This window comes from Solanum lycopersicum, chromosome 3, assembly GCF_036512215.1.
Source record: "Solanum lycopersicum chromosome 3, SLM_r2.1".
NCBI classification, from domain to species: domain Eukaryota; kingdom Viridiplantae; phylum Streptophyta; class Magnoliopsida; order Solanales; family Solanaceae; genus Solanum; species Solanum lycopersicum.
The window spans coordinates 63,443,368-63,455,486 of NC_090802.1; positions in this window are offsets into that span (position 1 = coordinate 63,443,368).

A 12,119-nucleotide genomic window follows, 5' to 3' on the forward strand; every position below is an offset into this window, starting at 1 on the left:
GGGATAATATGTCTCTTAGCTCAGTCTCGGTTGGCCTATCTGGCAGGAGAATGTGATGATCGGGACGCTTTTTCCTTTTGCCACACGTCCCAATCGAGTCAAGGCAATCTTTGATCTCTTCTAATGAGGGTGTTATTTCGACATCTCCAAATCGAAAGACCATCTTCTTATCGTCCCAGAATCGGGTGATGACTTCGATAAACGTGGGCCATACCTTGAAGTCCATTATCGAAGGTAGGTGACCCAAGTAAATCGAGATCTCTCTCTTCTGACACTCCTTAAGATTTCCCCACCATACTCGAAGAATGTCGGGTGCCTGGGTGACCATTTTGAAGTGAAGGAACTGACTTGACATCTACAAAAACATACAACTAGTTAATTTTCAATTCCCCCGATACAACAACTCGTTAAACACGCAATACATCCTTCAAATTTAAACAACAAACATGAGCGTCCTATCGAGCCGCAGGCTCTTTGGACTCAAGGTGGACTTTTCTAATGGGCCCGACACTCCTTGGGTGTCGGGTCATCTTAGGCCAATGCGCTATTTTCGGGATTTGGTTTCGCTCTATCCTAGTTTGACTAAGAGTGGGTTGTATTTAGAGTGGAATGGGTAACCCAAGCGGACTACTTGGGCTGGGACAATTAACGATCGTTGACTATCAAGTAATCAACTACACTCGTCAGGGTGCCCCGAGAAGATTTTTGGTTAACGAACGACTACGAACCCGCATAATCGTCCTTTAGTGGAAATGTAAAAAAAGTGTCGTTTGACGGAAGTATGTATGCTATGTATGCAGCAGTTTAAAAATCTAAACAATTAAACATTTAAACAGTTAATCACAAATAATCAAATCGTTAATCTTAAGGTTAGAATCCTCCAAGTGCCCCAGCGGAGTCGCCATTTCTGTTTTATCGAAAAAAGGGTGGTGATTTTCGAAAAGAGTTTGTTTTTAGACTTTTAGGAGTCGCCACTTAATTTTTAAGAAAAATCAAGAAAACTTCATTTCTAAACAACTTAAACAGAAAAATTGTTTTGAAACATTTTAAGGGTTCGGGATTCCTATTAGTATCTTAGGAAGGTGTAAGGCACCTAAAACACTCCGTTAACTTACGGTTTTCCGGCGATTAACTTATTTGACTATTTATTTAAAGACTTGCGAATTTTGAACTACTTAAGATATCTAGGCGAACTTTATAAGTTTGAAACATATATTGTTTTAAGATTCCGTTAACATTAAAACTTTTCGAACTTTAATTCTAAGTGACTTTCAAATTCGAACGCCTTTAAAGTTTCAATTTTTTAGTTTCGAGTTTGATAAAGCAAAAGGCGTTTGATGGGGTTTGGATTCTTCTAATCCTAAGCTAACGACATTTAAAACAAAAAACGTCAACAAATAGCAAAGAGAGATAGAGAGAGAGAGGGAGAGAGAGAGATGTGGGTCCAAACTCGGGTTCTGTTCGCCTTGACCGAGTTTTGGACCCACCTGTTTTTGGGTTTTTTAACCCATTTTCCACCTGTCCTAATCTAAACATACGAATATACAACACGAAAGAAAAAAAAAACAACAAGGGTTTATGCCCGAAAATACAAATTTTAAAATAAACTTTAGGCTCTCTATGGCCCACAACTTCAACTCCTTGGTTTGCTTCAAATTCTTTTAACTCGGGATCTGTTCGTCAACTTCATGGCTCGACTCTGGGACAGCGATATGAATAGAGGCTCAACAAGAGAGCGCGAATAGAGGAAATGGGGTGCGTGGGGACCCGATCCGAGTTCATGTATAGAAAGAAAGGACAGAACAATAAGAGATTAGTATCGGTCCATGTTTGAAACTATGTCATGCAATCAAAACAAAGCAAAATGGAAATAGAAACTAAACAAATAAACAAAGTGAGGCAAAGGCGCACGATTAGTTCGCTGCTATAAAGTTGTACAAAAATGACAAGGAACATAATAGTTAACACTTATGATTAAGCTTTGCAGGTTATAACAACTCCAAAATGGAAACTAGATGCACCAATTAGACCAGTAAAGCAATTCACAATTGGTGGCTGGAAAACATTTATTGCCTAAGCTAAATCAACATAATATAGCTCAACGGTGAAAAGAGTTTGCCCCGAAGGCGGACTACTGAATGTTATACACATTCTATTAAGTTAGCACTTAAACGCTACTCCACTCTTCGTAAGATAAATTCAAAACTAGCCAAGTCAGACTCAAAACAAGAAGCAACTCATGACCAGCGTGCGTAATAACACGAAATCATAATGTTTAATACGTTTTGAAATCGAGCAGCCAGCATATGTGATATTCTTATATTCACGGCAACACAGACTCTATACTAAACGTTCAAATACCAGCCAAAACGATTCACAGCAGACGACAAGTATTTTCTAGCATGAAACGTACATCAACAGCCAGACCGATTACTGTGTTAGCGAAAAAGTAACCAACAGAGGAAGCCTACGACGGAACATCCTTTCTCATCGAAACAAGATAAGACTTAACGAACGACGATTAAATACTTAACATGAGGAGAAACCAAAGACGGAAACACAAGCATAGCAGCAGATGAACAATAGTATGTATAACAGTTCAGACTATCACTAGAGAAAAATCAACAATCGTAGCTAAGTATCAGTACATCGACAACGGCAGCAAACATCCAACACAGCACGACACCATTTTCAATCTTTAATCTATCCCATTGGAAACGAGAAGGCGAAGAAATCAAGTGGAAGGGTGTTTACCTCTTCGAGTGCAGCGAAACAGGGACGATGGCGACCTCCAACACTCGAACGAACCAGCGGGTGGTGATTGCAGCGCAAGGGACTTTCAATCTTTGAAAGTCTCTTTCGCGATTTGAAGGTTCCGTTCGTCTACAGCAAACGGGAAAGGGCCAAAATATGTTCTCTTTCGTTTTTGTTACCACGGACGGGAAAACAGAACCTGGTTTCCTCGAGAGATCTTCCAACTTAATCGCTCAACAACAGATCGAAATAACAGAATCCTTTTCGAATTTTTGAATCGAATCGCCTAACCAACGTAAAAAGGAAGCCTAATCTTTCTAATTTTTTTTTTTAACCAAAAATTGCTAATGCTCCAAAATTTTCGCCCCCTTTCCGATGAAGAGAAATGGGTTTTTATAGAGGAGAGGAATTAGCCCCTCTCTTTTTGAATTCGAAACTTGAAATCCCATTTCGGTCAAACCCAATTGCGTTTGGCGAGGGCGACTACGACGTTTTGCAGACCGGCTTGACAGTGGCAGGTATGGGTCTCTGCGCTTCCGTCTGGTTCACGCGAAGAGGAAGATGGAAGGAGAAGAGCGTGAAGTTGTTGGCGTTTGCAGGGGTAGGTCTGTTTTTCTGGGTTTCTGTCGAGAGGGGAAGGAGAGAGCGAGCGTGGGGGAGACGCGGGAGAGAGGGAAGGAGAGGAGAGAGTGAGAGAGCGTGGGGAGAGACGCGATGGGGAGAGGTCGCGTCTCTTCTGCTGGGTTCTGTTTCTGCTTGTTTTTTTCTGAAAATGGCGTAAAAGGGGAAGAAAGAGATGAGATGGGGTCTGGGTCGGGTTGTAGGCGGGTCGAAGGGATGGGTTATTTAAGTTTGGTGTTGGGTCGGATGAGGAATGGAGTTGGATTGGGTTGTTGTTTAAAAGTAATGAAGTGGGCTGTTAAGAGTTTGGGCTTGGAAGTTAACTAATTGTCTGAAATTGGGAGTGGGCTGATGGTGGAGGAATGGGTTTAAGATATACATATATACATATACATATATGTATATACACATATGTATATATGTACATATATTTTATTTTCGCAAGATTTATAAAAACTAATTAACTTTAAATAATTTGAAAAACTTACGAAGTTCGATAAATTAATTTACCAACGTGGGTCAAAAATTGGGTGTCAACACCTATTAATTAATAAGAATAAAAGTAATTCATTATAGCAATTAATATATTAATAGATGGGTCAAAATTAAAATTTTGACAAATAAAAGGAACAGAAAAAGTAGTAGCTAATATTTTATTTAATATACATCTTAGTTATAATGTATAACTTAAATTTTAAAATTAAAATTTCCATATGCATACGTAGTTGTTATTTTCATTTTTTAATTAAATTAGGTCCATCAAAAATTAAAACTTAGCTATTTAAATATTTAAAAAATACTATTTATATTTATTTATTTATTCCTCCATGTCAGTACATTAAAGAGTACATTATAAAATAGCAATAATGAAAAGTTCCTCCTAAATGAGAACATTAGAAAGTAATGTATTTTGTTGTCAAAACTGTATATTTCACTTATTATAAAATTAAAAAAAAAATACGTGTATCCTAATTAAGTGAATTTAATTATTTTGAAGTGTTAACAACCCCTAACCCCGACAGTTGGCCCATTAATAGACTATGTTTATCCTAATTGCAGACAGCTCTTGAGAAATTTTTCTTATTAATATCCTTCCGTATCAAAAAAATAAAATAAAATTGCATTTTTGTCCTTATGTTTTGTGTTGCTCATTATTTTGGTTAATAAGATAAACAATACTATTATAAAGCATGAATTCATATATATATATATATATATATATATATATATATATATATATATAATTTATTAAAATCTCATAGTGTTATGAGTTAATTATATTATTTTTTCAAATTATAAATTTTTTTTATAGATTTCGAATATATCACTAGACTTTCGAAGACATTAACATACATCTAGATATGTACGCGAGGGAGTTATCCCAGAGGGGAGATATATATCATAGAGGGGATAGTACATTTTCCTGATAAATTAGCAGACATTCAGATAAGAAAGTATCCTATAAGGATATAAGGATGTATCAGCTGTAGGATAGTGATGTATCGGAAAGGGAAACTTTGAATTTTTTTTTAAAAAAATCCTAGGGAATTCAGAGGTTATGATAAGGAAAAATTATTTGGATGGGTGTCTTTTAATAAATAATTACGAATCTTAGTGATACTTTTTATTAATTACCATTTATAGTAATATTGTTTTAAATCTGCAATATATATTAAAAGTGAATTATACATGTATTATAACTGGATTTTTTTATATATTATATTTGTTTTGGTAAGAAATCGACACATTGTACTACAAGAGTATTAAAATGTGTTATTCATCAACAAAATTTGCATTATATGTAAACAATAAATTGTTCTTTGTAATATTTATCAAAAATGAATTATAAATGTATAAAAAGTGATCAAGTAAAAAAATGATATTGCTATAAATTGTAATATTTTTTTAATATAATATATTTTTGTAAGTTATCCGATATCATTCACTTTTTATATAACACACTTGAATAAGAAAAAAGTTTTCTCCTATATATACTTCTGTTATCTTCTTTCTTTATATTTATATTATTCTGAGTTTAGATTTTATAACAATTTCTTATTTTTCTCTTTGAGAAAGTGCAAACCACTCTCTCAATGTTGACTTTATATATATATATATATATATATATATATATATATATATAATAGTTATGTTTAAGTACGTAAAAAATTTAAGTTATATACTTAAAGTGATATTTTTTTTATAATACACATATAATAAAAAAAAATCTGATGAAAACATGCATTAGAGTTATTTAATCGTTAGTGCACGCTACTGCATATTGACACAGAGGACATATAAAATTATGAAAAAAATAAATAAGAATATTATAAATAGAAACAATGGAAAAGTTATGAATGTAATTATATTATAAATCTAAAAAAGTTTATATTTTTTTAAAACATAAAATAGTCTATTTTTAAATCGAGTAATCTTTGGAAAATTTAGAAGATGTTACTTGAATGGAAAAAATAGCAGATGGCTAGAATTGAAGTCAAAATGTATTCAAATGATTGTAAATCTCTCAAAACACTTCAATGAAAAAAAATGTAATTGAAGTCAAAATATATTTTTAAGAATTATAAATCTCTTAAACACTTTGAATGAAAAAAACGTAACCCATATACTATCAAAATTGGAGGGAAAATGTGTATTAAATATTGTAAATCTCTTAAAGCACTTAAATGGAAAAAATGTAACTCATGTATCGATAAAATAGTAGTCAAAATGTATTTTAAAGATTGTAAATATCTTGAAACACTTGAATAAAAAAAATATAACTCATGTCCTCTCAAAATTAGTGTCAAAATGTATTTTAAGGATTGTAAATCTTTTGAAACACTTAATGAATTTTTTTTAACTCATGTACCATCAAAATTGAAGTCAAAATATATTTTAAATATTGTAATTTCTAGAAACACTTAAATGGAAATTCTTTTTAATGTACCACCAAAATTAGAGTAAAAATATATTTTAAGGACTATAAATCTCTTGAAAAATTTACATAATATACGGTTCATTAATAACAAAAGACTATTATGTGTGTGAAAAACTCGATGAAGTAACACATTCACTATTGCTTTAAAAATAAAAAGGATCATTTACAATGTAAAAGTTCTATTTTTAATGGTATAGTTAAAAGTGGTTAGTTCGCATCAAATTTTCATCACCCACTTATAAGGATGTTCACGAAAAATTGTAAATCGCCAAATTTAAATTAAAAACGACATCATATTAATTTGATTTGAATTTTAATTTTCAAAATCGATAATATTTAGTTTAAATTTTTAAGTAAGAAGTTATTATAAAATTGAACCAAATCACCTATATAAATACATAATTAAATATTATAATTGCATACATTTTATATGTTAGTTAATTTACAAACTAATACAATGAATAAGAGAAAATGTATTCGTGAATATGAATCTTCATGAAATAAAATATAAATTTATATCGACAAAATATATAGAAGAAATAAAAAAAAAAACTTTGAGAATATATATTTCTTCTTTTTTGTTACATGATAGTGGTTTATTCACAAATCAATATGATGTAAGAGAAAAGATAATATTAAATGTGAGTCTTCATGAACATTATGGGAGTCACAAATATTTATTTTAAAAAATTTAAAAAGTGTAAATCATGGATAATAAAAAGAATGTGAAGAGTTTTTTTTTGTAAATTTTTCTCTATTAATAAAATATTTATTGTTGACAAGTTAAAAAATTTATGTTTATAATACAATAATTAATTTAAATAAAAAATAATGCCAAACAAGGAGAAAAAAATAAATGCAAATGAAGACAAATGTATCACATCACGTTTTTTAATGTTTTTCCGTTATACATATAGATTTTTTGTCCACAAAAATCTTGTTTTCCATCGGAACAAGAAAATTTTAAATGTTTCGCAAATAAAATAAAATGAAAAAGACAATTTAACTATTTTTTCCTGAAAAAAAATCAAAACAGTTTTTTTAAAAAAATCAAAATTCACAAGTTGATTCATACTGAGATGTAAAAATATATATTAATATATGTTGGCACTTAATATTATCCCATATTGAATGTGCGTTATTAACATCATCCCTGATTAGATAGTTATGAATAATGTGATTAATTAATAACATTCATTAAAAGACAGGTTTTCAACTATTAAAATTTAATGTTGGTTAATTAAAGAAAAACTTGTGTATATATAGAAAACTAGTGAAACTATTCGCGCTTCGCGCGATTATATGAAATATTTATAAGATAATAATATGAAATATATAATATTTAGGTTAGTATCGAATATATAGATAATATTTATATTTCTCCTCGTCTGCGATATTATAGACTTTTTAAAAACATATAAAATATATTTATTTGTTTAGTATATGTATATATTAGAACAAAATATTCACCGTGGTGAAGTAAATGGAATAAGGTATAATATGTTGAAATAACAATATATTGGAATTAGGTTGAAAATATTTTAGATGTTTTAATTTTCTCTATCTTTTCTAGGAGTAGTGATGTTCTATCTAAACTCTGATTTCGTCAAATAAAATTATTTTCTTTTATTTTATTATTACATTTGCTTATTATACATTATTTAAATACTTGTAAGATTTTCAAAAAATGAAGCATATAAAGTCATGATTCATATTTAATATTAAACTTTACAAGTAAGATGAAGAGACATGAATTATAAATAATTCAAATGTATAATTTTATTAGCCACTAAATGTATTACTAATTATGTATTGATTTTATTTGTAAAATAAAAAAATAAAAAAAAGGTGTGAAAATACAAAAAATGAACAGAGAAAATATAATAATTGGTGACTACATAAAAATTATAAATACATTTCAAAGCAAATAGAACGACGACAGATTGTTACATAAGCAAAAAATGACATCATGAAAATAATAATATATTTTTCAATTACTTTTTATAATTTATAATAAAAGTGAAACTAATCATCATAAATTTTGTTGTTGTTATAAATGAAATAATTATATTTTTTTTTCATAACAAAGAGAAAATATAATACTAAAGGATCAAATGATTAGTATTGACAATATAATACATTTAGCTAAATTATTTACATAAATTAAAACTTTAAAAACTCTAGCAAAAGTAATTAAGTTGCTAATAAATTTTAAAGTGAAAAAATAATCTCTAATTATGCTTAATTTTTTTTCCTTGTACCATCTTCCTTTGCAAAGAGATCCGTCATCATGTTTTGATCCATATGCCAAACTCTTCAAATATGCAACCAACTGAATAAAAAAAAAACATATACGAATTAAAAATAATTATGTCAAAAAAAAAGAACAAAATATAAATCATATTTAATATATTTATATATTATCTTTTCAATAGTAATAACAATACTAAATAATAATTATTTCTTGAAATCTAACAAATATTATAATCAAACTATATTATATATGGAAAACTAACTATAAACAAAGTAATTGCATACTGACAAAACATTGTTAAGAATTAAAGAATTTTTTTAATTATACTTACTTGATAAATTATAATACAAACATAAAAATATATATTAAGTAAGCATGTCTAAGTCCATAAAAATAAAAAGAAAGACTTAAGAATGAAATATATCTTACCTTCATATATTTTTTTTTGTTACATGTTAGCTAATTCACAAACAAGTATTATGGAGAAGAGAAATTATAACTTTGTATGTGAATCTTCATGAAAATAAATATGAATCTATGTAGACAAAATAAAGGAAATGAAAAAAAAAAGGACTTGAGAATGATATATTGATTAACTTCATGTATTTTTTTTTTGTTACATGTTAGTTTCCTTCACAAATCAAATACGAATTTATAGACAAAAATAGATGAAATAAAAAATAAAAAGTTCAATGAAGTATTTCTTACCTTCATGTACTTTTTTTTTGTTACAGATCAAACTTATATGATGAAAAAAGAAAGAATAATTGTGAAAGTGAATCTTCATTAAACTAATATAAATTTATAGGCAAAATAAAGGAATTTTATAAGACACATAAACTTATAAATTTAAATTGGAGGTTATGAATATAAAAATCATGAGAGTCATGAATATTATTAAAAGTAAAAATTAAAGAAAGGCAAGTCATGGGTAGTAACTCCTAGTGAATAAATTCAAAAATAAAAATAAAAATACTTAAAATGTAAAAAAATAATAATATGATTTCATGATTAGAAGTGAGATAAACAAATAGAAAAAAAATATAGATTTTTTTTATAATTATAAATGTTCATACATTAATAAAGTATTTATTTGTATAAATGAAGTAATATATTTTTACAATAAAATAATTAATTTAAATTAAAAAAAGTTAAAAATAAATAAATTATGTTTCTCTTTTAATTATAAGTGAGATAAATAAATAAAAAATATGAAGAGTTTTTGTTATAAATTACCCACCATTAATAAAATATTTATTTATAATAAATTTAAGTAATTTTTTCTGATATATAATAATTATTTTTTTAAAAAAAAAGATGAAAAAACTAAATGCAAATGGAGGCCATATAGAGGTGTCACATCACCTCCTCTATGATCCTCATTTATATATATATATTGATTCCAACAAAATTTACTGTTGATTGAAAAAAAAGTTGTGTATATAGACAATTATATATTATATTTAAAAGGGATTGTTTAATCAAATTAAATAATTAGCTTAGTAATAAAATAATAATTAAAAAATCTTAAATTAAATTGATTGATAACAAATTCAATATTATATATGAGTTGCAAGTTTTCCTAAAAAAACCCTGAGTTCTTCTATCACACTTCTTAAAACTTTTTATTATGTTTTTTTTATCACTCCAATTGAAAAATTATATTAAATACAAATTAACTCATTTAAGGTGTTCAAAATTATTAAGGCTATAACCATTTATTGGGTCAAGATATCCAAAATATATTATTTGATCACTTCATATATTATTCTATACACACACATATATGTATGTATGTATGAGATACTTTTCTCCGATGAAGGGTGTCCAATACCACTTAACACTGCCCTGCATGTAAATAATCTAAGAGAAAATTATATAGAATAACAAACATTTAAACCATATTAAATATTATAACTATTGTATAAGGAGATTCTGATTCACATCTATAGCTTCACCCGAACTTGTTATTTGACTGATTTGTATAGATTCAAAATTTATTTTCGGTTTCTGATTATATAAGTCCAAAATAATATATGCTCACCTTAGCTATTTGTATACAATTTATGAAAAAATTATAATAAATTACCCTACTTGTATATTGACAAACGAAATATATAAACATGCAGAAATATACAACGACAACCTTCATAGCAAACGAAACCATAGTTAAAAAGAGCAATTAGAAAAACTATAACTATAAAACCTTATGATTATATTTGTTGAGATTTTAGTAAATAACTCATTTTTCCCCACACTCACTTCTAATTTCTTTTCACAAACAAAAACATGAAATTCCACTACTTATATTATTTTTGTCGGTGTAACAAGACATGCTAGAAGTTTATCTAATAAATATATATTAGCACCATTTCGGAAAAATACTCTAATAGTAAATTATAATATTTATATACATGTAAAAAGATATTTTACTAAAATCGAATAGTAATATCAAAATTATGTGATAAAATGATTCTATGAAATTGAAAATTAAATTTATATGGCTTAAGTCATCTGTAACCCCTTAAAGTTGTTCTCTAATTCATTTAGACACCTCAACTGGGGCTAGTACCCATTAAACACTTTAACCTTTAAAAATTTATATCAATTAGACACAAAATGTCTATCACTACAAAAACAAAAATGCGTGAAGTACAAACACAAATATATAACAAATATACCAATAAAACAATGACACGTGACGGTCAAATTCAATTTTTTAAAAAGTTCTTTTTAAAAATCCAAAAATAATTTTAAGAATATAAAATTAACTCTTCTAATTAACTCCCCCACCCCACCCTCTCATCTTTTTCGTTACCCCATTCTGCCGGCCTTAACACGCTAATAGAACATCACCTCATTCTTTCATTCCGTTCTATCAACATCGACAACGCCTCCTACGTAATGCCTTCATCTTCTTTCTATTGACAAATATTTATCACAGTTACAAGAAACAATTATAAACGTTTTTCAAAAAAATTTATTCCATTTTCTTTCATCGAAATAAATAGAGTTCAAGCCAAAATATTTAAAACTTGTAAAAAAGAGGGAAAATGGTAGAATAGTTGGAGGGTGAGAGGAAGTTGGTGGCATGGGAAGTAACCATGGTGGATGGAAATCGTTGGGGCTGTTCCTACGAAGAAGACATCTTTTTATTTTATTTTATTGTTACGTGATTGTTTTTGGTTTCTTCATTAATTAAAATGTCAAGTCAATGATGTAAAAAAAAAGTACTTTTCCAAAAAAATAAAATGAAAAATGTTATTTGAACATCTTCACGCGCCCATGGAAAGTGAAGTACACATTATTTGCTACATCAATATTTTGTGCTTAATAGATATACATTTTGCATATTTAAGTGTTCAATAGATACCAGTTCTAGTTGAGATATCTAAATGAATTATAGGACAACTTTAAGAGGCTACAGATGAATTAAGCCTATTTGTAAATAACAAAATTATAAGATAAAATAATACAATTGTGACTGAATATTAATTATTCAATTATCTAACATTCAAACAAAAGGAATATATAACCATATATATGTCAAGA